The sequence below is a fragment of the Odocoileus virginianus genome, chromosome 32 (assembly GCF_023699985.2).
Source record: "Odocoileus virginianus isolate 20LAN1187 ecotype Illinois chromosome 32, Ovbor_1.2, whole genome shotgun sequence".
Lineage (NCBI taxonomy): Eukaryota > Metazoa > Chordata > Mammalia > Artiodactyla > Cervidae > Odocoileus > Odocoileus virginianus.
Genome location: NC_069705.1, coordinates 4,317,541 through 4,344,383, shown reverse-complemented (window position 1 = coordinate 4,344,383; position 26,843 = coordinate 4,317,541). Strand labels below are relative to the sequence as shown.

The 26,843-nt window shown below is 48.2% G+C and overlaps 1 protein-coding gene across 4 annotated transcripts in view; it reads left to right on the top strand.

The window, feature by feature from the left end:
* The first annotated feature begins 9,218 nt into the window (after positions 1 to 9,218).
* The window catches only part of LRRC3B (leucine rich repeat containing 3B), a 94,510-nt gene continuing 76,885 nt past the window's right edge, over positions 9,219 to 26,843 (top strand). Inside the window, exon 1 of one of the 4 annotated variants that reach the window (XM_070459810.1) lies at positions 9,219 to 9,307. The gene's annotated coding sequence lies outside the window, so the exon portion shown is untranslated. Of the gene's footprint in view, positions 9,308 to 9,709; positions 9,988 to 10,061; positions 10,104 to 26,843 lie in introns of those variants that run through there. The other 3 variants (XM_070459812.1, XM_070459811.1, XM_070459813.1) reach the window with 3 other exon arrangements.

The following is a 26,843-nucleotide window of genomic DNA, read 5'->3' as shown; positions in this document are numbered from 1 at the left end:
TAGTTTCACCTTTCTACAAGAGTTGCCAGTTTAGTACAGAGTATTCTCATAGACCTTTTACCAGCTTCCCCTAATCTTGGCATTTAGCATCACCAGGTAGTCCTAACTTTGACAGGTTTCTTGAGATGTGATTCCATATACCATACACCATACCATATACCATATAATTCACCTCTTTAAAGTGTACTTTCAGTGGTGTATTAGCACATACGGGCAACCAGAGCTTCCCTGGTGGCCCAGACAGTAAAGAATCCGCCTGCAATGCAGGAGACCTGGGTTCGATCACTGGGTTGGGAAGATCCCCCGAAGGAGGGCATAGCAACCCACTCCTGTATTCTTGCTTGGAGAATACCCATGGACAGAGGAGCCTATGGGCTATATAGTCCACGGGGTCACAAAGAGTAGGACATGACTGAGCGACTAAGCATAGCACACACATGGGCAACCAACACTCTAGTTAACTAGGACATTTTCAGGACCTCAAATAGAAACCCCATACTCTTTACCCACCACTTTCTCTTCCCCTCCTCCATCCTAAAGAATCCGCCTGCAATGCGGGAGACCTGGGTTCGATCCCTGGGTTGGGAAGATCCCCTAGAGAAGGGAAAAGCTACCCACTCCAGTATTCTGGCCTGGAGAATTCCATGGACTATATAGTCCGTGGGGTCACAAAGAGCTGGACACGACTGAGCGACTTTCACTTTTTCCCATCCTGACCTTAAGAAACCATCTATTTTATGTCTCCATAGTTCTCCTGGACATTGCGTATGAATGTGATCGTATAATATGCCATCTTCTGTGACTGGATCCTTTCACTTACCATAAGGTTTCCAAGGTCCCTGCCTGTTGTAGCATGTACTACTGCTTCATCTCTTTTAATGGCCAAATAATATTTCAATGCATGGATATAATATATTTGCTATATTTTTCACTTGATGTATATTTGGGTTGCTTCCACCTTTTGGCTTTTATGAATCATGTGGACCTATTCTAGATAGACAGAATCCAAATGTCCACTATATTGCTAGCAAAGCTGATTGGAGCACATGATTTTAGATTTGTAAGGACCTAGAGGGTGTCCTCATCCATCACTCTTGAATTAAACTGACTGATCCATCCAGTTGCTAATTAAAGACCTTCCCTGGGGGGGCAAGACCTCAAACATGGCAGGAGGCAGGACAAATATGCACGGCCTATGGACTTGCCATCACCAAAAGAGAGGAGGTAAAGGGTAATGATCAGTTTCTTCCTTTAAATTCATCAGTCAGGTCATTTGACCCTCTCCTTTAGGGACTTATTGTCCCAGAATTAGTCTTGAGGTAGAGATGAGAGCTCAGTTTCTCTGGAAAGTTTTATTAGAGGTCTGGGAAAGCAAAACAAGGAAGCCAGTAAAAGCTTTCCTTTAGAGTGAGTTAGTGCTGTCAGTAATTGGGGCACAGTGATGTTGAGGGCCTCTGGAGGATGGTGTGGGACAGGCCTTAGCGTCACATCAGCAGAGGAGCCATGTAGACTGTCTACCCATCACCCAGCAGGAGTCACTGGGGGAGGGGCAGTTGGGCCCCAGCACTCCCAGGCTGCCCCCCACGGACCAGGGGGGCACATAGCAGCAGGTGCTTGCAGTTGGGAGATGTGGGGTTGAGGATGCGGATGCCACCGGAAGTGGTGGAGGGCCAATGATGACCAGGGTCTGAGAATCTTCTGACATCCCCTCATGGAAAAGCAGGGGCAGGAAGGGGAGGGCTTCCGTCCTGATGATGAGCCTTTCCACGGAGACACTGATTAGTGACTATGGGAGGCAGGATCTCAGACCTGCGTCAACTGGTCTGTAGAATGAGGACTCATCCTGTGGTCGCTACCCCCTTGATGATTAGGGCTGAAATCATATATGAAGCAATATTTCAGTCCAATATTCCTACCTTCTTTCAGTCTACTGCAGATGTTTCTGCCTATAGACAAATAGGTTGATAGATGATTGTGGGATGGTAGAGAGAGCATATGTTTCAGAGATCAATGCTCCTGGGTTCAGATCTTGACCCCAATACATAGCATCTGTGTGTAAACCGAGCAAACAATTTAATCTCTGAGCATGAGAGACCTCAGTATGACGTTGCCCCCCACCCCCACGCCAAAGCCGGGTAACAAATTATATCAGACATCTGATGACACTTAGCCCCATGGCTGGTTTATAAAGTAAGTTCAACACATGGTCATTTTTCTAATTTCTTCCTGGGAGCCAGGAAGAAATACAACAAAGAAATACATTGTCACTCAACAAATATTTATTAAATCCCTACGTATGTGCAGAATTCTATTTTCATCACTGTGGAAAATGGCGAAGAATCCAAACCTCTGCCCTCATGAAGCCACCATTCTAATAAATCACAGACACTCGGATCCCATTTCTATATGTCAGGTCCTATCTTTATTGCCTACAAAAATAGGGTTTCAATTTATTTTACTCACCAGGCTTTTAACGTCTCAAAACAGAAGCTTCATATCAAAGTATCCCCAACTGTTCGCTCTCCAACTTTAATCAAGTGTGTTTTGGGAAGCATTTCTCAGATCTCTCTTTGATGTTGCATTGGTTGGAATCCTTTTTGGTCCCAAGTGACAGAAACCAAATTTGAGCTCGTTGAAACCAAGAGGCAGGCACACTTACTGAAGACAGGATGAATAAAAGGCTGTGGCTGGACCTCCGAACAGCTGGAACCAGGAACTCAATTGCTCTTCCTCTCAAACCTGCCCCTGGGCGGCAGCTTCATGTCACGCAGAAGTGTGACTTTCTCCACGTGGCAGACAGCATTCCCACCCATGGCTTCTAGATTCACTAACCCAATCCTCGAAGTTTTCCTGTCCAACATTATGATAATTCCAGCTTGGAACAGGGATTCCCTACTGGGTCACTGAGCTTTGCAGTCACATGACATTTCCCATGGTAATTACATGGCGGGGGGGGGGGGGGGGGGGCGGGAACTAAGAGGCCACGTCACGCACACGTGGATCTCATTGTAAAGTATGATACAAATGAACTGATTTACAAAACAGAAGCAGATATACAGATGTTGAAAACTTATGGTTACCTAAGAGAAAAGGGGAAAGATGGGGGTGGGAAGGATAAATCGGGAGCTTGGGATAATCAAACACACACTACTATACATAAGATATTGAATGGATAAACAATATGGGCCTACTGTATTGCACAGTGAACTCTGCCCAACCTTCTGGGATAATATATATATATATGAGAAAAGATTCAGAAAAAGAATAGATGCATATATAACTGAATCACTTCATTGCACACCTGATACCCAACACTAGTTGGGTCTGTTGTATTGATCATAAATCACTAGTTGCAGTAAATCAGCTACACTCCAAGACAATTTTTTTTAAAAAGAGGGCACTCCTAGAACTCCATAGGTGCCCACACTACCTGTCAAGACATAGAATCCCCAGGAGGCTGGTTCTTACATCACAGTCACCTCCCTGGCAGGAAGTACGTATAAACAGCAACTCTGAAAGCTGGAGAGATGAACAAACAACAAAGCTAGAAGAAGCCACAACTTACTCAGTCCACACAAGACATCCATCAACAGGAGTGAGCCAACAGTCCATTACCGCCTGTAAGTTTTTCTAGTATGGTCAAAACAAACCCATTAAAAAGGGATTACTCACTATTTATGTGTCAGGGACGTAATAATAACGTCTTTATTACACATATTAGTGTTCTTGAGTGCTTCCAAAGTGTTGTGGAACTTGAAAATATTTTCCAGTTTCAGAGAATTAATTAGCCCCTCTGTGGATCAACTCATGAGCAGTACTGCCATGCTGGAGATAGAATGATTGAGTCAGAAAGGGAAGCAATACTGAATTATTCATCTTTGTAATAAGTGTACATCAAGCATCCACACCATGTGTGGCTCTGGGCTGAGGGCTGTGAGCACATAGATGCATTGAAATAAAGTCCTTACTCTCAATGAACTTGCAGCCTAGTTGGTGGGTGGGGGCGCGTGGGGGGTGGGGTGGGTAGTGAATTCGTCAATAGCTGGCTCTAAGCAAAACAAAAGGCCCAGATAAGAAGGATAAACATTGAGATGCTAGAGGAGGCTATGAAATAGTATGTAAGATAGGTCTGGGAAGAAAGTTAAATTGCAGAGGCTTATGAAAACCATGATCAGGAATTTGGTCTTTTACTATATGGAGCCATTATTAATGATTATGTATATATAATTACATATATATTTGTTGTTTTTCAGTCACCAAGTCATGTCTGACTCTTTGCAACCCTGTGGACCGCAGCACTTCAGACTTCCCTGTCCTTCACTACCTCCCAGAGCTGGCTCAAACTCATGTCCATCGAGTCGGTGATGCCATCCAACCATCTCATCCTCTGTCGTCCCCTTCTCCTCCCGCCTTCAGTCTTTCCCAGCATTAAGGTCTTTTCCAATGAGTCAGCTCTTTGCATCAGGTGGCCAAATTATCAGTTGTAGCCTCAGTCCTTCCAATAAGTATTCAGGACTGATTTCCTTTAGGATTGACTGGCTTGATCTCCTTGCTATCTAAGGGACTCTCAAGTGTGTGTGTGTGTGTGTGTGTGTGTGTGTGTGTGTGTATAATTACTTTGAATTCATTTAAATGGATAATCTTAAAATTATTTTTTTGGTGCAAAACAATAAACTCATTTCTGCCACCCATCAATCCCTACCTTTGGCAAGCACCAATCTCTTCTCCGTATCTATGAGTCTTGTTTGGCTTTGTGGATTCCACAAGCATGGAACTCATACAGTGTCTGTCCTTCACTTATTTCACTTAGCATAATCCTCTCGAGATACTCCATGTTGTCACAAAGGCAGGATTTTTCTTTTTCATGGCTGAGTACTATTCCATTACACAAATATACTCTACATTTACTTTATCCTTCTATCTGTTGATTAACACAGGTTGTTTCCGTATCTTGGCTATTGCAAATAATGTTGCAATGAACATGGGGGTATAAATATCTTTCCAAGAGAGTGATTTTTGTTTCCTTCAAATAAACACCTAGAAGTGGGACTTCTGGGTCATATGGGAGTTCCCTTTTGAATTTTTTTGAGAAACCTCCATACTGTTTTCCATAGTGGCTGCATCAGTTTACATTCCTAGCTTGTCCTCCAGTTCTTAATGAAAAATCTCCATACATGGAAGGAAATTCGATCCACTTGCCCGAATTATTCAAATGATTATCTTTTTAAATAGTTTGCCTGGTGAGTTTCGGATCAAAATGTATAATATTGTGTGAAGACAGGATTGTTTGTAGAATGGGCAATATTTAGTTTAGATTTCCCACATTCACAGAAGATCTGATTTCTATTGACGTTCCTTTTTTTGTGAATCAGACTGCCACAAAATGAGGAAATCTGTGAGAAGCTGTGGCGAGGTACACACGGAGCGGTGAACATGGAAGGAGCGTGAGGACCCCGCCCTCAGCTCCTGGTGACGGCTGAGAGCCTGCAGCCTTCCAGGCAGGGGGAGCCGTCCCGGAGGCAGAGAAAGTGTCCCTTCCGAGTGCAGGGGCCCTGAGTTCACCCAGTGCAGGCCAGGACTCAGCCTTCCTCCCTCAGCCTTGTCCAGATTTCAGATTCAGCACGAGGAAGGATTGTTATTTTAAGCCAAGAAGTTCTAGAGTGGTTCATCATCAAGAGCAGTTAACCGGCACACCTTCCACAAAGAATTCGTGACAGTAACATCTTTTCGCCTTGATTCCTTTCATTCCTTAGACACCAGAGTTTTAGACACCGCAGCTCTTCAGATTTCAGAAATTCAACTCGAGGGCTCAGAGAAATGCATTTCTCTTTCTTGTTGAGAGTTTCAAAAGGAGACAATCAAAATTCAAAGAATTTCCTTTACATGCAAAATTACTGAAATATATTCATTTTAAAACAATTGACCCCTATTTAAAAACCCATAAGGACCACCGCTGTACATGTGAAGGTCCCAGAAACTCATGGCCCTTCAGTGCCAAGCTTTCCACCCTAATTCACTAATCAAAAGTTACAAATATAACTTCTCTCTCCTCTTCCTTTTCTGTGTTGGCTCTTAAGACAAGGCGGGAACAGCAACCCGTCAGCGCTTCATGTTAAAAACGCAGCACATTTTGCTGAGCTGGACTTGACTCCTGGTTGCCACAAAACAAATCAGAGTTTATATGGAAGGTGACAAACTCCACGCCCTGTCATTCATCCTTTTTATAGCCTGGGTGACACCAACAGTCGGCAAGTCTTGTTGATTATGTGAATCATCTAGAGCAGAAAGCATCCTGGTCTAGAGATTTCCTGTGTCGATAGTTAGAAATTGTTTGTTTTAATTAAGAGAAACTAATTCCACTGCTTTTGGTTACTACATAAATTTTTAAAAAGAAACCCATAATCCCAGTATTAAGAGGGATAAACAATGCTTATCGTTTAAACTGCATATTTATTGTCTAGGGTGCATATTACTCTACACAGGAGTCTAAATGCATATATATATGCAACAAAACATGTATTAAACTCATCTTTAACAGTTAATAATGGCCAAAAGGAAAACATATTGAGATTTTACTATGCCTTAGGCATTGCACTGTTTTTCATAAATGCTATTTAACTTAAAGCACAAAAACACTATGAGGTAAATAACATCAATCCAATCATACAACCAAGCTGGCAAGTAAAAATGTCTGACTCCAAACCGAGATCTGTCTGTTTCATATTTTAATTTTCACTATTTTCTCATCTTCTGCATCTGATTTTTTCAACTAAAATTGTACTATAACCATCATTCCTGACCATATTCATCTATATATCCACTTACAACAACAGTTTAATGTCTGACTAATATTGAAATAGTTTTTCAAACTATTTCACCATTTCTTTCTTGTGAGATACGAGTTTGGTTTTGATTTTCTACTAGTAAAAGCATCACAGCAATAAACATCCTTGTAGATAAATCTTGTACATCCTCAATTATTTCCTGAGGATAAATTTCTAGAAATAGAGTCATCAGGACAACAACATGCAAATACTTTATGTTTTCAATAGTAATGTCAAATTTCCCTTCAGAAAAAAAACTATACCAAGTTACACACCTGCCATCCATATTTACCTGTGACTTAATCTAAACAACAAAACAAAATAAATAAACAAAACTTCAAACTACAACTTTCCAATCACAGTATCATCTTAGAAAATATCTTAGGAGTCATCCCCCCACCCCCAATCTCCTACACATTTCTGGACCTTTTTCATAGTGCAGCCCTGATCTGGGGTATCTGTCCTATAGTTGATAGAAACTGAGGACAGAAGATAAAGGATTATTTAATAGATCCCTGAGCCACAAGGCACAAACTCTGTCAGCAATGAAATACTGCTCAAACAGTTTGAAAATGCATCCAGAATAAGACAGCCACACTGGAAAGGAGAATGTTGGCAGGCTTCCAACAGACTTGACATGGGTCATGAAATGATAAAAATGGTCTGGTCCTTCTCACCTGGAATGGGTTTGCTCCAGGTGTTAGCGCTGCATATGTACTTTTCACCCTGCTCAGCTGTGCAACAGTTTGGTTGTCTTTGCCTTTGGGAATTCTGCAGACAGAGGTGGGGTGGTCAGTGAGAGATTGTTTAGAAACAAGAATGAAGAACACAGTTTTATGTTTCTAGCTCAAAGAGGTGTGAGTGTAACTGTCTGTGTCTTCTGTTCCACCCAAACTCTTACAGATTTCATCACTGAGTCCTTGTGATTCTAGAGACACTGGGATTTGGCTGCTTGAAGGAGAAATCGACCTTCCACTGGTTAAGCTTTCCTTGAGAACCCTACTGCTTAGATACAACACATTGCTGGATGTTGCAGTGGAGAAAAAAAATTAACAATACTCACAGGTGAGTGAAGCAATAGAAATCTATAAACAAATCTATAAATATGTAAATCCTGCAAGTGACTGGCAAATACAATTGTGACAGCAAAGAGAAGGGAAGATTAATTCTGCCTGGGGTGAGAGAGAGGATGGACTGTATCTGTAGATGGTGGTATCTGTAGACCCTGGGGAGGCTAGGTCCTCTGGCCCAATTTTTTATTTTTTCCTTTTGGTATAGATCTGATAAATAATTTACATCATGAAACAATACCATTATGAAAACCAGCAATTTGCTTTAATCTTACACACACTTTCTTAAGGGACTTAAAGACTCCATTTCGGCTGCACATACATGCACAGTCCTCCCCGGGAGAGGAGGGAAAAAATTAATTTTCTAACACCTTCTGCTTTGGGAAACTGATTGGACTGGCTGGGGGGGCGGGGGGGAGAGGGCTCTGAGTCCAAAACTTTGGGCTTCAGGAGCTGCAGGGGGCTTTTCCAGGGTCTGATCTTGGAGTCTTGGGACGGGGGCGGGGGTGGTATCCCACTTAAACATGCTCCAGCAAAATAGCCGAGCGCGATACTGGGCACCCAGTGGGCCATCGTCTGTCGAAAGGATTTCAAGCATCCTCCTTTCTTCAAATTTAGAGGTTTATTCACCCATATCCCCATGTTGTGCTGCTCCGGCCAGCTAAATTCGGTTCTGATCTCGAGAGTTAGAAAAAAACAGAGGAGAAAGGATCGGGCCGTAGCATGCTGAGAGTGGAGCTATGCCAGGAGGTGTGAGCGAGGGGGGCGAGGGCGGCGCGCCGAGCGAGCGCTCGCGCCCCAGCTCCGCGGCTCCTGCGGCGATCGCTCAGCCCCCGCCCCCTCGCTCCCTCGCGGACCCCCGCCCGGGAGGCGGGAGGGCAGCGCCCGCGCCGCCGAGGCTGGGCTCGGGCTGTCGCGCTCGTCCCCTGCCGCTCCTGCCGTCCCCAGCCGCCGCCTCCTCCTCCTCCCTCCTCCCCGGCCAGGCTTTGGAGGCGATTCTCCTCTAGCGACCGAGCCGATCGCTTCTGGGCGGGCGGCGCTTTGTCTGCTCCCTCCAGCAAGGCTCCGGGCCCGGCGCCGGGTCTGCAGCGGCCGCCGCTGCAGCGGGAGCCCGGCGGCGCCCCCTCGCGCCCCCGGGGGCCGCGCCCTCTCCCCGCCGAGGCGCCGGGGGACGGCGGCCCAGCCACTCACCGCCCGCGTCCCGCGCACCAACGCCGCCGCCGCCGCCGCCACCGAGGGAGAACCGGCCCACCCGGCCGGCCCGGTCCGAGGCAGGCAGCCCTGCGGGCAGTCGGGCGGGGACGGCGGCTGCTGCGGGTCTGGCAGCGCGCACGCCGCCCCGCAGACGCACCCAACGCCTCCTCCGTGCGCTGCGAGGATGGAGCAGCCGCCCCGGCCGCGGACTGGCGCAAGGTAAGGTGCAGCCGCCTGTTGCTTTTCGCCCAGCGCCGCGTTGGCCCCTCTGCCCGGGTGCCTAGGCCGTCCCTCCCCGGAACCCGTAGAGAAGAACCATCACCCCATTTCTGAGCCGTGTCCAACCCCCAGGCTCCCTGGCGCAGATCCTTGGAGGGACCCCCTCCTGGCGAGTGGCGGGAGAGGTGGTGCTGGGTGGGGGGCGGGGGGGGGTGGTTGTCGACCCTCTTTGCTCGCGTGCCGCTGGCTGCAGTGCCACAGTCTGCAAACTTTTGTGCCCCCTCACTGCGCGGCGCTCAGCCAGTGCGTGCAAGTTGCACGTCTAGTTCTCGCTTGCGCCCTTCCCCCCATCCTCCCCCCCCCGCCCCCCTCCCCGCCTCGCCGGAGGCATCTGTCTGTTTCTCTGTGTTCTTGCCAGTCGACTTTTCGCTCCCTGCGGAGGGGCGAGGGTCTGGGACCCAGCGGTGCTCATCCTGCCTGTAGGGGTTGAGTAGCAGCCTAGAGGGTGAACTAGAACTGGTGGGACGCGGGGGGGAGGCTGCCCCCCTCCCCCCCGCCCCGGGGCTCCGTCCGGCGCGGCGGGAGTCGGTCGGTTCTCCCGTGTGCCACCTCCAACTCGGTCATGAAACCCTCGGAGTGGTTTGCGGCTGTGCGCCGTGGGAAGGCAAGTGCAGATCCGGGTGGGTGAAGTAAGTGGTTTGGGGTGGGCAAAGGTGGCCGGCGGGGTGTTGGGGGGTGGGGTGGGAGGAAGCTGAAGGTGGAGACGGATCCGGTTGAGGGGAGACCCAAAAGCTCGGTAAGTGGACGAGGGGCCGGCTCCCCAAGCCGTCTTCTGGGAATCCGAGTGTGGAGGGCACCGACCGGGTGTGTAAATACGCCTGGGGGAGGAGGCGGGTACGCGGGGAAGCGCGACCCCAGCCGCCGAATGCCGGACCCGGGGGTGGGGGGCGTGGGAAGGCCGGCTTCTGATGCCTGGACTGGGGCTATCTCCGTCTCCGGATGGAACAGACCGTGTCCGTTGGCGTCTTGGGCGGTGGCTGAGTGGTCTGGGGGCGCTTTCCCAGCTCCAGGAGGACCCCGCGTTCCCTTCCCCAGCGCCCGCGGCTGTACCTTGCCCCTTCCGCAGCCCGGCCGGCCGGCCCACGCCCACCCTCCCAGCCCGGCGCCTAGGAGTTCGGGGTGTTTCCGCAGCCCCGGGGTGGGAAGGGGATTCCGGGATTCGGGGGAAGGCTGTGTGCTGCTTGGGGAGTGTCCCCGGCGCCTGGGCGTGGAGACCCGAGTCCCAGGCGGTGGGAGGACGGCGCAGGGGCCGCGGCTGCAGCGCCAGCCCCCTCCCCCGCCTCCCGCGCCTCCCCCCTGGGCGGAGCGAGCGACCCCGGGAGCCCCGAGCCCCCCGGCGGCTCCGGAGCGCTGATCCCGGAGGGGATGCGGCGAAAGGCGGGGCGCGGGGCGCGGGGGTGCGGGCCTCGGGGGAGGGGAGGCCTGGCTCCCAGGCCCGGGGCCCCGGGCAGAGGGGACTCAGTCCACCTCTCAGCCCCCAGGTAGACCCTCTGGGCTGTTCAGGCTTCTTGGCGGATGCGGGAAGGCCAGCCCCTTTCCTCCTTGGCACCCCAGCAGTCTGGTGGGGAAGGCCATTGGGAGGCGGGTCCCTAGAGTGCTGTGGAGAAGAAAAGGGAGCCCCCCCCTTGCCCCGCGGAGGCCGGCGGGGAACTCGCCAGGCTCCCAAAGGCCTGGCAGCTCTGGGTTTAACCCTTCCTCTCTCTGAGGAGGTGCACGCCTCTCTCAAAGTGGCGCCTTCGGCTGAGACTCCGGTCCGGGTTGCTTCCTCCCGGCTTCAGAGAAGAGGGGTTTGAACGTCGCCTGGGTCTGGAGCGCCCGAAACCCTCGGGTGGTCCCTGCGCAGCTCTCCCACGTGCAGGCGCGGAGGGGGACCCCCGTTTCGTCCCTGCGGTTCCCCTGCAGACATCTCCGGATCCGAGCTGGGAGAAAGCAGAGCTCCGCGCAGACCCCTCTGTTGGACCCCAGGCTTGGGCCAGACCCTTCTGGAAGAGACTTCGACTGGCCCGGAATCAGGGAGGGGTCCTGAGTTGGGTCATTCCCCTGCATCCAGGGTCCCCCTGCGGCCGCGCGCGCCCTGCCTCCCGAAGGCAAGCTCCAGAGCTCCAAGCAGCTGTCGGGGGTGCCCTGGGACGAGGCTGGGGTACAGCTTCTGAGCGCCAAGGCCACACCCCACAGGCCAGCTTTGGTCTCTTCCGAATTCCCTGGCTCTCGAGGTAGGATCCTAGAATTAAGTCCCTCGCTCAAGCTCACCATTGAGCTTTTGACGCCCAGGACCTGCTTCTCTCTTATGGCCTGCTTGTCTTCCGCTCACTTGCTTTGCTTGCAGAAAGAGACGGAACGTGTCCTTTGGCAACTCTTTTAAAATCATTTGTTTGGTTGCGGTGGGTCTTACGGCGGGCAGGCTTTTTCTAGCTGCGGGAGAGTGGGGCTACCCTCCCTAGGAGAGTGGGGCTACCCTCCCTAGGTGCCCGGGCTCTGGAGCCCTCAGGCTTCAGTAGCTGTGGCATGTGAAATCCTCCCGGACCAGGGAGAGAACCTGTGTCCCCTACCTTGGCAGCCAGATTGTCAACCCCTGGACCACCAGGAAAGTCCCCTTGGCAGCTGCTGAAGGAGGACTTAAGATCCGCACCAAGGTGCTTGTGCAGGTTGCTGGGGAGATCTCCTGAGGGGCCAGGTAGCAGGGACGATCGTCCACACTGGCCTTTACTCTGTGCCAGTCTCTGATGGTTTCCTGAGCACAACCCTGCTCACAACCCAGGAGGAGAGTTATTTTGAAAACTAAGCCGTGGAGGAAGTAATCGGTTTGCTCGTTGTTGCCCAGCCAGTAAGTGGCGGGACGGGTTAGTCTTGGATGGAGGACGGCTCGTCTGTCCCTGCTTTGAAGCCCACTTGCTCCCACAGACCCTTTGACCACAGGAGGTGGGGGAGGCCCTAGTCTTCTGCTCCAACCCGGGGCCGTGTTGGCAGTGCTGCGCTGGCCTGTGAGGCTTCTGGGGCTGTGACACTGATCGGTCCCTTGGGGCGCACCTCGGGAGGGTGGGATCCTGGCTCTGGAAGCAGATTTAGGCAATTGGCTGCCGGCACTGGACTTCTTTTCTGAGTCTTTTGGAGAGAGTGCATGGTAAGTCATTTCAGTCATGTGTTGACTCTGTGCGACCCCATGGACTGTTATAGCCCGCCAGGCTCCTCTGCCCATGGGATTCTCCAGGCAAGCACACTGGAGTGGGTGGCCATGCCCTCCTCCGGGGATCTTCTAGACCCAGGGATCGAACCCGTGTCTCTTATATCTCCTGCACTGGCAGGCAGGGTCTTTACCACTAGCGCCACCTGGGAAGCCCCTTTGTAAAAGTGATGAGATATGTAAGGAGGATATGAGTGTGATCAGGGTCCGCTCCAGAGACACAAATTGTAGACACTGGATTCTGCAAGAGTCTATTTCTCGTGACTGAATCCCAGAATATCAGAGCGAGGGACTTCTCAGATCTGTCCCTCCCAGCCCAGAGGTGGGAAGGAGATTCCCTGATGAAGGTCATTTTTGTGCCTTCCTAGCACCACTAGTACTAGAACCACTGTCTTCTGACCCTTGGTTGAAGTAGCCCATGTTGATGCACACAGGCATTGGGTTCACTGTGGTGGTTTTTCAGCACCTTAAAATTAATCTGTGAAAAATGGATTAGGGAAAAACTTTATTAAAAAAGTAGAGGTCTTTGCTAATTTGACATAAATGCCTCCATCTGCATAACCAGAAAAAAGCCACGATCGTAGAATGGTTAAACCACTACAAATGTATGTCTTTTGCCAAAAATTGCAGTAGACCATTTGTAAGTCTTCTGATAAAAGACTAACTGTGCAGCCTTTTCCATAATTCTAAAGAAAATTAAAGGCATGCTCAGCCATTTTAGCCTCATCCTTCTGTCCAGTGGAATGGCTCTGTCTTCCCCCACCTGCAGGTGTTTGTGAAAATAAGAGAAAATGTGGGACCTCAGAGGGAAAAATCCTTTTGCGTCCAATGAAGCGATTTGGTGTTATTTCTCCTGGATTTCTGATCATTGGTTTCTGATTTCTGATCCTAAACTTTAGGCTGCTGTCAACTTGAGGCAAAACCACATCTTTCTGCTGGACATACTTGGGACTCAGAAGCAGACATACTTGGGGCTCAGAAACGGGGAAATTATTTGCCGCGTCTCACTCACTGAGCCCCTTTAACAAAGGGTACTTTCCCTAGCAGTTTGGGCATTCCGTATGCCCCTGGGCGTTCCTGTAGGACAGAATTCTGATTCCTAAGAACATCCCCTGTCTTCTCCCCTGCAGCTACAGTATCAAGATGCTCTTCCCCTGGAGCTGAATCAACAAAAAGTAAACAGAGAGGAAATTGGGAAAGCCTGTTTCTCAGTCACACTGAGGCGGGGGAGGGAAGAGTTGCAGGCAGATGGTGGAGATTTGGTGCCTTTTGTGTCCCCTGGAACAAGCTTTTCACCCCTGTTGCTGTGACAAGCCAGGATGGAGGCCTTTAGGCAGCAAGGACACCCATGTGGGGGTGAGGTAGGGGTGGGGGGAGATGGAAGGAGGCTTGGGTGACAGAGGGCTTTGGTGTGCCCTGCGGGATGCTGTCCTTCCCGCCTCCCCTCCTGCCCACCTCCTCAAGGCTGACTGATCTTGGTTATCTCAAGGGAAGCATTCGCTTTCTAGAGAGTTCATTAGAAACGCATGTTGTTTTTACTATAAGTAGGAAAAAGTAGGTACTGATGCCCCAGTACGCAGAGAGAGCCCTGAACCTCAAATCATCCTAGAAGGGTGATCTTCTGAAGGAAGGCTTGCTGCTTTAACTGGATTCCCACAGTGTTGGAGCAGAAACCACGTGGCACTGAAATCAGGCATGACAGTCTCCCAGAGAAGGGGTCCCTCTCTTAGGAACTACGAGGAAGACTCTGTTAGCCCCTGGGCCGACATCCTGGTTTCCAGTTCCGAGCTTTTCAAGGGTGCCAGGGGCGTTCCTTGTCTCCGTGTCCCATGAGTGTGGCCCACATCCCTTCTGCCAACTCGCGCACTCACTGCCTGTGGCCCACACAGCGCTCCTCCGGGGATAATTCGTTGGGGGTATATTTATCTTAAACCATATAAACACAAGTTTGTTGACAGAATAACAATTATTATTGAGCAACATGTGCTGGGAAAAGGTTATGAAACACATAAAACCTTTTTATTCAGAACACAGTGAATAACTATTTTTATACAATACATAGTAAAAATTAAAATTCTCAGTTTTGGTGAGATAGCTAAAAATAAGAGAATCAAGAACCAGAGCATCTGAATTTGACCTGTTTTTATTAACAAGAGAATCCGAATAATAAGGATATGTGGGATTTGAAGGTTATGACAGGGGGAAGATAAGGAAAAGAAAATATAGCCAGGTAGAACCTGAGAAGCTATTTCTTCATTGACTTTATTTTAAATAAAAATATAATATCTTAATCTAGATTTGAATAATCCACAGGATTTATCTTCAGACTGTGGCTATGATGAGCTTTATTCTACAAGTGGTTGGGAACCATAATGGCAGCTCTCAGATCTGACATACTGGTATATACCTATCTGTGCTTTGTAAAAACTGATGAATTAATACATCACAACATGATGTATGAAATAGCCATTTGAGGCAAAAATGAAGTCTGCAACCTTCTCAAGACCTGACAAGTTTGGACCATATTTTCCCAAAGTGAGTAAGTTAAAAGTAAGGACTGTATAATATTTAAAAATTTTTTTTAAAATCTGAATTAAGTATTGAAAAGGGCTTCCCAGGTGGTGCCAGTGTTAAAGAACCCGCCTGCCAATACAGGAGACTTAAGAGATGCAGGTTCAATCCCTGGGTTGGGAAGATCCCCTGGAGGAGGGCATGGCAACCCACTCCAGTACTCTTGCCTGGAGAATCCCATGGACAGAGGAGCCTGACGGGCTATAGTCCATGGGGTCGCACAGACTTGGACACAACTGAAGTGACTTAGCATGCATGCATGCATGTACTGAAAAAGAACCACTCTGATAAAGACTTTTTTCTTTCGGAGGATAAATTAACAGATACTATAAAATTTATGGTTTCAATTTCTCCTACACTCTCTGAGCTGCTTTTTATGTTAATACTTGTCCAGGGACAGGTTTTGAAAAAAGGATTTGAGACAGTGTTTGAAAAAGGATTTGTGCCTTTTAGTGGAAGTAAAATGGGAACAAATATAAAAAATAAAAAAAATATAATATTGTGAGTCACTCTTAAGCATGGAGTAACACAAATTTAGTTTGGTTCCTTCTTACTTTCTTTCTTTTTTCCTGCCTTCTTTCCCTCTTCTTCTTTTCTTTAGATCATTGATAGACTTTTCAGTCTGCATGTAAGTAATCAGTCCCTTGCAGGGGGAGATGGCTGTTTCAGGACACAAACTTCCCCTGGTAGGAGGAAGGAGAAGGCACAGGCTGCTTTGTCCACAGCTAAAGCACAGAGGTCCTTAAGTCACGCTGACTTCTCCTCGAGTCTGCCCTCAATTCTGGTCTAGAAAAGCAGTGCTCGTATAGGCCTGCATACAGAGGGCTCACCCGGGTAGCAGTGACTAAGCAGGATCCTTTCTGTGGCTACACTGGGAACTGATGCTCTGCGAGGAATCCTGGCCCCAGCTTGCTGACCTTCCCTAGACATCTGGTCATGAGGGATTATCAAGCAGGAATGCTTGCCATCCTTTCTACAGATTATATTTAAGCTTGGGTTGTCAGAATTATAGCATCTCCTGCCGTGGGGTGTTTCGGAGTCATTTATTTGGGTGGGCAGTCTGTTTTCTAGTTGCTTCTCAAAAACACTTCCTATCAACATAATGAATATCCTGCTCCAATGAAAGATAGTATGCAGACCCTTGGTGTGCGAAGCACTTGCTACAAAACCTAAGAAAAAAGGATGGCTGAGGGCCCGCCGGGTCAGGAGGCCCAGGAGAGAGGTCCCGGAGAAGCAGTGGAGGTGGGGGTAGGAGAAAAAGGGGGTGGGAGGAGGCAAGCATCAGGGGAAATGGATCACCCAAAGGAAGAGGGCCCAGCCATCAGCAGAGGAAGACGAACAGATACTTGGTTTAAACTAAACCCGAAGGATAAAGAAAGGCATAAAAATAAGAGAAGATGAAGAAAGCTAATGGGAATGATAAAGGCCTGGAGAAGAGGTGCACACAGTGTCAGCGCCCCTGCATAATTCCTCAAGGTCGGGATCAACTCGGGGGCAGGCTGAGACCTCACCCAGAGGGCAGGATTTCTTCCCCACGTCCTCTGTCCTTGGCGAAGGTGGCTTCTGCAACACCGGGCCAAAGCCTCTTAATCTTACTTACGCCATGGTGCCTTTTGGTGGTCTGACAAGTTTAGGGACCCTAGAATGATGTGTTTCAGTGTACTCCTTGCAACACGTAAGATTATAACACAAATCTTATTGAGACCATTTTACATGCTACATAAACCACTGTGACCTACTAGCGTCAGTGTAACAAGATCAGACATAGACCAATAATTGGATGAGTGTGATGCCACCTTGGGTAACTGAAGGCCTGAACCACGATAGGAAAGCATCCCATTTGTATGTTTGGGTGACAGTGTCACTGGTACGCATACTCCGTCTGAAGTTTGTGGCCTGCGTTTATAATAGAATGAGATGCTAAATTGTAGCTCATTGTCGGGAAGCACATTCGTGACTGTTGCCACATTCAAGTTTGTGGATTCCTGGAATTCTGTTGATAGACACCTTGGAGAGGACTGTGGCTAGGGTGACCACAGATGATCGGGGTGCTTTCGAGAAGGAAAGGGGGCCTAGCTGTTGCTGTACAAAGGGGGTGTGAGTTGGGATGGGCCTGGACAAATGGTAACATAAGGTCCCTCCTCTGCTATCCACCACTCCCCTTGTGGCTCAGATGTAAAGCGTGTGCCTGCAATGAGGGAGACCCGGGTTCAATCCCTGGGTCGGGAAGATCCCCTGGAGAAGGAAATGGTAACCCACTCCAGTATTCTTGCCTGGAGACTCCCATGGACGGAGGAGCCTGGAGGGCCACAGTCCATGGGGTCACAAAGAATTGGACATGGCTGAGCGACTTCACTTTCTTTCTTTTCTTTCTTTCAGCTGCTGTCACCTCCCCAGGGTCTCTCTCCCCAGATCAGTTTTCAGTTCTCTGGCCCAAGGGATTGTCGTTATCTGCCCCGTTCCCAGGGGTCATGGTGGTGGCCACTGATGGGCGTTGGGAAGTGGAGAACGATTCTAGCTGAAAGAAGCCACATAGCAGGTCACAGCCAGGCTGGAGGAAGCCTCTGTAAGGACTGGACAATGGGCTTCCTTGGAATAGCTGCAGCCTCTGGGTCCTGGCTGGGTGGACGCTGGCCCGCATTCCAGTTCCCGATTGCTGCCTTGGCCAGATGTCCTGACGCCTCGGCCAATTTCACCTGAAGTGAGGCTGAATTATTAGACTACGGTGCATTTCAGCTGGAAGTTTCACCTTCTGCAACATTTTTTTTTTTTTTCCAAAGCAGAGCTGCCACAATGGCTTTGCAAGGTTTACTTCCTGTCCCTGCCCAGCCTACTTACCAGGAAATGGCCTCAGTGCAGGCAGATGGAGGGAGGCCCCATGGGAAGAGGCCAGGACCTGGAGAGTTCTTAGACTGGATCATAAGACCTCGAGTGAGGGAGGTGGACCGAGGTCACAGCGTGTTCCCTGAGCAGATGGCTTGTGTTGTCCTGTGCTGGGGGAAATGACAGCAGGATCCTGCTTCTGGAGATTGCCTTGTGTCTGTCTGTTCCAGCTGGTGAAGTGGAACCAGCTCGGTAGAAAAAAAAACTCTTCTAAGAAAGCCTTTGGCTCTGAAGGGGGTACACAGCATCTCAGAAACATAGTCTTTATGTGCATGTAGAGTGTTCGACCGGGAGCCGGGCAGCCTGGTTCTCAGTCCAGCTTTGGACCTTCCCAGCTCAGGGTCTTTGGGCTGGCTAAGACGATTGCCTTCTGCTCTCCTTCCTCGGCGAGAGGGTGTTTGGAAGCCAGCTGTTTCCAAAGCCCCTTCCAGCGCTGTGGTCTGCGGTGGCGTTGTTTCATGTATACTCCTGAGACAGGGCTCCCTCTGTAAGATGGTTCAGGCTCTCTGCTTTGCACTGCCTTCCTTAGGCAGCACAGATGCAACAGTGACAGGTGGAGACTCCCCACCACCTCGAGGGGTTGCGAGGGGCTGCGACTTGAGCGAGGGGATGGAGGAGAGGATGCCGGCAGGCACAGGGATGGAGTCGGGAAGGAGTGGGACGGTTGATAACTTTCCTCGCAAGAAGAGTCATCGCTCAGGAGAGACAGAGAGGAGCTCCTGAAGTGTGGACGGCGTGCGCATCTGTGTCTCACCCTTCATAACCGTGGAGTCATGTCCCTCCCTGCTGAAAACGGCTCAGGGACTCCTGGTTGCCTCTGGAAGTAGATCCTTATGATGCTTCAGTAGATCCTTCCTCACCTGCCTGGGTCTTCAGCTGGCATTTTCCTTGGTGCATCTGCATCCCGAGGCATTCAAGCAGGCGTGCTCGTACTAGTTAGTATGGACAAGGCTTCACACCTCTCAAACTCTGCACTGGGTGGGGTCATACGGTCGCTTGACATCAGGTGTGGTGGGCCATCTGCACCCCAGAAACTGCCTGACATTCTAAAGCAGGGCAGTCTTCCCGGAGAGTCTCCTGTTTAAAATGACTCGTCCACACCATAGCCCCTGCCCGCCCCCTGCCCAAGATTGCAGTTTCTGCCACGAAACCGCCTCCATCTGCTGTTACCAGCTCCCGACAGCTCATCTGTCTCTCTTTCCTTCTCTCTTGCTTTCCCTTCTTCTCTCCCTCCCTTCCTTCTGTCTAAGTGTCCATCCAATCCACCTTCTCATCCGGAGGTCGCCAGACCCCATTCCCATGCCTCTTCTGCCGCTTAATGGTTGGATCAGGGAATCTGGGAGGCTGTCCTAGCTTTTAACATTTAACACTGCCTCAATTTTCTCTACATCAAATGGGTATGATAACCGGTCGTTGTGAGGCTGAAATGAGTTCGTATGCACAAGGCACTTTGAATAGTCTCTGATGCATGGCAAGTCTTTGATTTTAGGACTGAGCACCACATTGGGGATTGCTTCCTCTGTACCCAGGACTGAATAGCGCACGTATGGTCCAATAAAACAAGCACAAGAAAATGTCGAAGAGACTTAAACAAAGCCTGGTTAGCTCTTCCAGGCATATCAGAATGGACTTTATGGAGCCAGGGGCATTTGAAGCGAATCCAAAAAAGACTGCTGATAAAAGCTCGTGTAACTGGCAAGATACGTGGCGGCCTCTCAGGAGAAGGAGGGTCCCGTGACCAGAAGCATTGAAGAGAAGGACAGCATGGAGTGTGAAGGCTCTGTGCAGCTGAGTGTGAGCCGGTGGAGGGAGTGGGGCTTTGATCACATCTGGGTTATGGGCGAAGTGTCCCATGGTCTCCTCTTCGCCCTGCCTTCCTGTTGCCTGCAGCCTCACAGGTCTAAGCTTTGGATTTTCAAACAACAAAAAAAAGACATCTGGATTCACATGCAAAAGCTCCTGATGTTTAATGGTAGAACTAATTCAATTTAAAAAATAAGCAAACAAAGCAAAGCATATCCAGAGGCTGTATCCAATCTCCTGTAGGAGACGGGGACTCCAGACCCCCAAACTGTGTCCCCGTAAGGTTGCAGTTGAACACTGGACCCAGTTTTGAATATGGTTCTGACAGTCGCATTGCTGGTGGCTCAGATGGTAAAGAGTCTGCCATCAATGCAGGAGACCTGGGTCCGATCCCTGGGTCGGGAAGATCCCCTGGAGAAGGGAATGGCGATTCACTCCAGTATTCATGCCTGGAAAGTTCCAGGGACAGAGGACACAGGCCGTGGGGTCGCAAGGAGCCTGACACGACTGAGTGGCTGACACTGACAGCTGTCGTGTGGCCACAGGTGATTCCCTCAAGGTCTCGGAGCTCCGGTTTTCTGCCACGTGGCTCTGCTGTTTCTTGTCCTACCGGCCTTGCAGTGAGGAACCTTTTGGACTACGGAGATAAAAGCCCTTGCAAAGTACCAGACACGGGTTAGAATTGTGCCCAGGGCCCTGCGTGCTATGGGCAGAGCCCTGCGCTCAGAGCCGCCTAAGCCTGGTCTCATCTCATTCATCCAGAGCTTCCTGGATATCCTCACCTGCCTTTTTAATTTGAACGATCGATGGGGGAAGAGAAATGTAGGAGTGTTTTTTCTCCTTCATTCTGTTAAAAACATTGCAAGGAGCTTGACATGCCATTTTGAAAGGCTGGATGTCACAGATCCAGCTGAGAGCTATTCATTGCTTTTGCTTGGATTCAAGATTGTGGGGAAGAGGGGGCAAGCTGCCTCCACGCCATGTGTGGTGACTATTTCTTCAAGGTACAGTCAGCCCTGCAAGGTGTTAGTTGGGGTCATGTCAGGATCTGCACTTACATTTGTGCAGTTTCCCCTCTTTCGAGTCCTTTCCATCCCAGGTTGGCTTTGATCACATAGGCTTTTATGGAAATGATCATACCTTAAGAGGAGAGTAGAATTATTTCTAGCTGAGGGAGCTTGGTGGATGCTGGCTTCTGTACAGTAGAGAGGTAGACAGGCCCCCAGCCTACTTCATCAGGCCTGGCAAAAAGCTCTCTGTCATTGCTTTGTGACAGCTGGCTTCCCTGGTGGTCACAGATGGTAAAGAATCTGCCCGCAATGCAGAAGCCCCAGGTTCGATCCCTGGGTCAGGAAAATCCCCTGGAGAAGGGAATGGCAGCCCACTCCAGTATTCTTTCCTGGAGAATTCCATGGACAGAGGAGCCTGGTGGGCTACAGTTCATGGGGTTGCAAAGAGTCGGACACGACTGAGCGACTTTCTTTTCAGGCTGATTATAATGCCTTGAATCCTGTTGTTACTCTGATTTTGTGTTATCTGTATTCATTTTTTGGTATTGCCTAATTGAACATGATCAGGAGATGCTTCATAGTTGCAGGTGGGCCTTGAAGTCGGGACAGCTGTCTTTGAAAATCGCATCAGAGCTAGATCCTGGCCCCACTGCAGAACACTGCCGCCTCTGCTCCAGGAGCTGACCTGAGCCTTGGTCTGCCTCAGTCTGCTCCAAGCTCTGAGCCACCTGGGCCCTCAGGACTGAGGTGTCTGAGGCTACTGTGGCTCTCACCCCCATCAGTGAGAGGTTTCCTCACCAACCTCTGTGGGAGCCAAACTGCAGAGAAGCCAAGGGCTTCCTCTTCTGAGGTGGATGTGAAACACTTGGTGCGTGCGTGCGTGCTAAGTCGCTTCAGTGTCCCCACCCAGGGGTCGAACCCGCATCTCTTACTTCTCCTGCATTGGCAAGCAGGTTCTTTACCACTAGCACCACCTGGGAAGCCCTATGAAACACTTCAGTTCAGTTCAGTCGCTCAGTCATCTCCGATTCTTTGCAACCCCATGAATCGCAGCACGCCAGGCCTCCCTGTCCATCACCAACTCCCGGAGTTTACTCAAACTCATGTCCATCAAGTCGGTGATGCCATCCAGCCATCTCATCCTCTGTCGTCCCCTTCTCCTCCTGTCCCCAACCCCTCCCAGCATCAGGGTTTTTTCCAATGAGTCAGCTCTTCCCATGAGGTGACCAAAGTATTGGAGTTTCAGCTTCAGCATCAGTCCTTCCAATGAACACCTAGGACCAATCTCCTTTAGGATGGACTGGTTGGATCTCCTTGCAGTCCAAGGGACTCTCAAGAGTCTTCTCCAACACCACAGTTCAAAAGCAGCAATTTTTCGGTGCTCAGCTTTCTTCACAGTCCAACTCTCACATCCATACATGACCACTGGAAAAACCATAGCCTTGACTAGATGGACCTTTGTTGGCAAAGTAATGTCTCTGCTTTTTAATATGCTATCTAAGTTGGTCATAAACTTTCCTTCCAAGGAGTAAGCGTCTTTTAATTTCATGGCTTCAATCACCATCTGCAGTGATTTTGGAGCCCAGAAAAATAAAGTCTGACACTGTTTCCACTGTTTCCCCATCTATTTGCTTTGAAGTGGTGGGACCCGATGCGATGATCTTAGTTTTCTGAATGTTGAGCTTTAAGCCAACTTTTTCACTCTCCTCTTTCACTTTCATCAAGAGGCTTTTTAGTTCCTCTTCACTTTCTGCCATAAGGGTGGTACCATCTGCATATCTGAGGTTATTGATATTTCTCCTGGCAATCTTGATTCCAGCTTGTACTTCAACCAGTCCAGCATTTCTTATGGTGTACTCTGCATATAAGTTAAATAAGCAGAGTGACAATATACAGCCTTGATGTACTCCTTTTCCTATTTGGAGCTAGTCTGTTGTTCCATGTCCCGTTCTAACTGTTGTTTCCTGACCTGCATACAGGTTTTTCAAGAGGCAGGTCAGGTGGTCTGGCATTCCCATCTCTTGCAGAATTTTCCACAGTTTGTTGTGATCCACACAGTCAAGGGCATTGGCATAGTCAATAAAGCAGAAATATATGTTTTTCTGGAACTCTCTTGCTTTTTCGATGATCCAGTGGATGTTGGCAATTTGATCTCTAGTTCCTCTGCCTTTTCTAAAGCCAGCTTGAATACCTGGAAGTTCACAGTTCACGTATTGCTGAAGCCTGGCTTGGAGAATTTTAAGCATTACTTTACTAGCATGTGAGATGAGTACAATTGTGCAGTAGTATGAGCATTCTTTGGGATTGCCTTTCTTAGGGATTGGAATGAAAACTGACCTTTTCCAGCCCTGTGGCTTCTGCTGAGTTTTCCAAATTTGCTGGCATACACTTAGGTCTATAGAAATTACCATTATGGGTCAAATAGCATATTTACTGTGAAGGATGTGAATTTTTTCTGACAACATGGTGGCTCTCGGGGTCTTTCTTGTTCCTCCAAGAGATTCCCTCAGACACTAGGAGGACTTTGCTCCACGGCTTTTGCCATTTGAGAATGGAGATGCTATTTCCTCAAGATGCTCTTCATCTTTATTCATATCTGGGTGCAGATGAGTTCACAGTGTGTGGGTGTGGGATTTGAAGAGTCTGACATGCTTAGGGAACAGTTGGCGTGTCAGTTGTGTAATGAAGAATATGTATTGACAATGTTACATTGTGGGCTGAATCTTGTTTTTGGTGCTTTTTTTTTAATTTAAAAAAAAGGAATAAAATTTCTAAAAGCCACAACATTGTTTTTAAGCCAGGGGTGTTTCTAAATGTTGGGACAACAGCGCTGAGAAATGTGGGCTTCCAGCACGCATCGCTGTCTTCTGCCCAGCCTGGTTTTACCGTGGAAGCCCCACTTAGCTTTCTTTTTAATTGGAAGGTGCTGTACTGTTTCTAAATATACATTCATGTTGTACTCAACCACTGAAGGGAAGTAGCTTCAGAAATAACAGGTAAAATTTTAATTCACTTTTCATATTGAGGGTGGAAGAGCCAGCTGGTTTCTAAGAAAAATTAATGGCATTTTACTGAATTACTAGGAAGTTACTGTTTGCTCCGCAGGCTCCAAAATCTCTCGGTCATCATCAGCTTCCAAGGCCTTTCTCGGGTGAAGCTGCACCAGCACTTCTGTAAACAGCCGCATTCCTTTCTCTCCCTTTGCTGCGTGCTGGCAAGAATAGAGGCAGAAATACAGAGAGACTTCCTGCGACTCATTTGCGGGCAGAGAAGGCAGTGTGCGGGTGACCCTGATTGGCGCTAGGTAACACTGTGGATTCTACTAGAAGCAGGTGCCCTGAGTTAAAAGCACATGGGTATTCAGAGTCCTGTAAGGCTTGGGTAAGGGGGTTTTAACTTTTTATCCTGCTATGTGTTCTTTTGGCAGTCTAGTGAAATCTATGTATCACTTACTATTTTTTTTTTACATTTTATTTTGTTTAAATAAAATTTATTATTAAGTATTCATGTTAAAATTAATATTTTTATTTGTTTAAATAAAATGTTAAAAAAAAGTTAAAATGTAGAAGGTATGTAGAATCACAAAGAACAAAAAAATACAGAAACCCTGATTTTCACAGCACGTGGAACCTTATGCATGGCCTGTATCACTGCCCAATCTGTCACCATATTTTAAAAGTTACTTTAAATAACACACTTTAATAGTTAGCTTAACCATCAGATGTGTTTGAATTTGCCTGGTAAAGACTTGTGGCTGACTCACCTATCATATTTCGAAAAACAATGCTAACTTATAAAGAGTTACAAATTCTCATTTTTTGCAAAACTCTAACAAATAATTTGAATAGCTGGTTTCTTCCCATGTATCAATGAAGGACAAGCAAGTGTAGACAGGTAAGACCATGAAGCTTGTTTCATGTCTGGATCGCCAGGTGGAGAATGCGCCTTACCCACAATGACCAGATTAGAAATTGACCAAGAGCTGCCTCTGTGTTATGAGGTGCCATGCACGTGTGTGCTGAGTTGCTTCAGTCGCGTCCGACTCTTTGTAGCCCTGTAGAGTGTTGCCGCCGGGCTCCTCTGTCCATGGCATTCTCCAGGCGAGAAAACTGGAATGTGTTATCATGCTCTTCTCCAGGGCATCTTCCCAACCCAGGGATCTAACCCACATCTCTTAAGTCTCCTGCACTGGCAAGTGGGTTCTTTACCAACTGGCGCCACCTGGGAAGCCCAGGAGGTGCTAGTCAGGAAGAATTAACTACCATAAAGTTATGATGTACATGAATGATATTTCAGGATTTCTGAAATAATTGTGTTGTTATGAGAAAAAAAAATGTGATTTTTTATTGCTGATATCATAGGTCCTGATAATAGTAATGTAGTTTGTTGCTTGCCTTGAAATTTGAAGTGAAGTGAAGTGAAAGTCACTCAGTTGTGTCCGACTCTTTGTGACCCGTGGACTGTACAGTCCGTGGGATTCTCCAGGCCAGAATACTGGACTGGGTAGCTGTTCCCTTCCCCAGGGGATCTTCCCAACCCAGGGATTGAACCCAGGTCTCCCACATTGCAGACGGATTCTTTACCAGGTGAGCTATTAGGGAAGCCCTGAAATTTGAAGGACATGCTAAATTTCAGCTGGAAATCAGTGGAGGAAAAAAAAAAAATATCAGAAAGGACCTTGCATGATTGTGGATCCCTTTTATTCTAACCACGGCTGTAACATTGAGGAGTGGTGGATGGACCCCCGAGTGAAAAACCTCTGTCTCAAGGTGTGAGTAAACGCCTGATAACAAAGGAGTTTTCGGAAGGAAACTTTGTTATTCCTTTGTTGGAAGAAATTTTTAAAAGAATGTCATTTTCTGTTTGGTAGTTTATTTAGCAAACAAACCGCTAAGGAGCGATTGGCTTCATAACTGGTCCCTTTGGAGAGAGATGCCATTGATTTTATTTAAAACAGTGTTGGGTCTTCTTTGAGAGCCAGTAGTATAAGATTTTGAATATTCTTATCAATGCTAGTTCTTGAACAGTGTGGGCTGGTTTGACATAAGCCAAAGTCATTTGAAAGGAATGCTGCTGGAGGTAGAGGGTGCTCAAGGCATGTAGACACCAGACCAGGAGTTGGAAATCCCAAGGCTTCTTTTCAGAAGGGGCTTGTCAGCTACCCTGAAGGCTGCTCCATCACGGGTGGAGGTGGGGTAGAGGTGAGATCCAGAAAAGATTGAGTTTCCAAAATGGGAGCATCTTTGGAGTCAGTCTGTGGTCATCTGGAATGACAGCTTCATACATGCATTTGTCTCTATAGAGTAACATTCCAAGATGGTTTCAAAATATTCAGTGACAACACTGGGGGTCACGGTTTACACAATCTTGACTGCACTGAAGTGTCCAGTAGGAACATAATGCTAGCTACTTACTTAATTTCAGCTTTTCAGTAGCTGCACTCCACATGTAAAAAGAGAAAGATGAAATTAGTTTTAACAGTATATTTTACTTAACCCAATATCTCCAAATTATCATTTAAAGCATAAAACCAATTTAAAATTTATTAAATGTTTTTCACCCCGAGTCTTTGAAATTTCATGTGTATTTTATATCCTGCAGCCCACTGCATTTTAGACACTGAATTTTCATCAGAATTATTTGACCTATATTTACATTTCATAAAATGTACTGTCGAAAATCAGATTTGCATATCCAACTTGTTTCAAATATACCTAAACATCTTCCAATAACTGAATGAGTATTAGTTTTTGAGTTTTAAATAAATCACAATTAAAATTCAGCCTTTAGCTTCTCGGTCTTGCCATTTCAAGTGCTGGAAGTTGGTTACTATACTAGGTGGTGCAGGTCCAGATTACATGGGGCCCCGTTGGAGAGGGGTCCCTAGACATAGAGCCCACAGGGAAAACTCAGTGGGAAAATTACAGAGAGAGGCTTGTCCTTCCAATTCTTTATTCTTTCCGTGAATCCATTCTATTCGTCTTTTTCTTAATCCAGTATTTTTCCAAAAGCTCCTGATCTTTTTTCC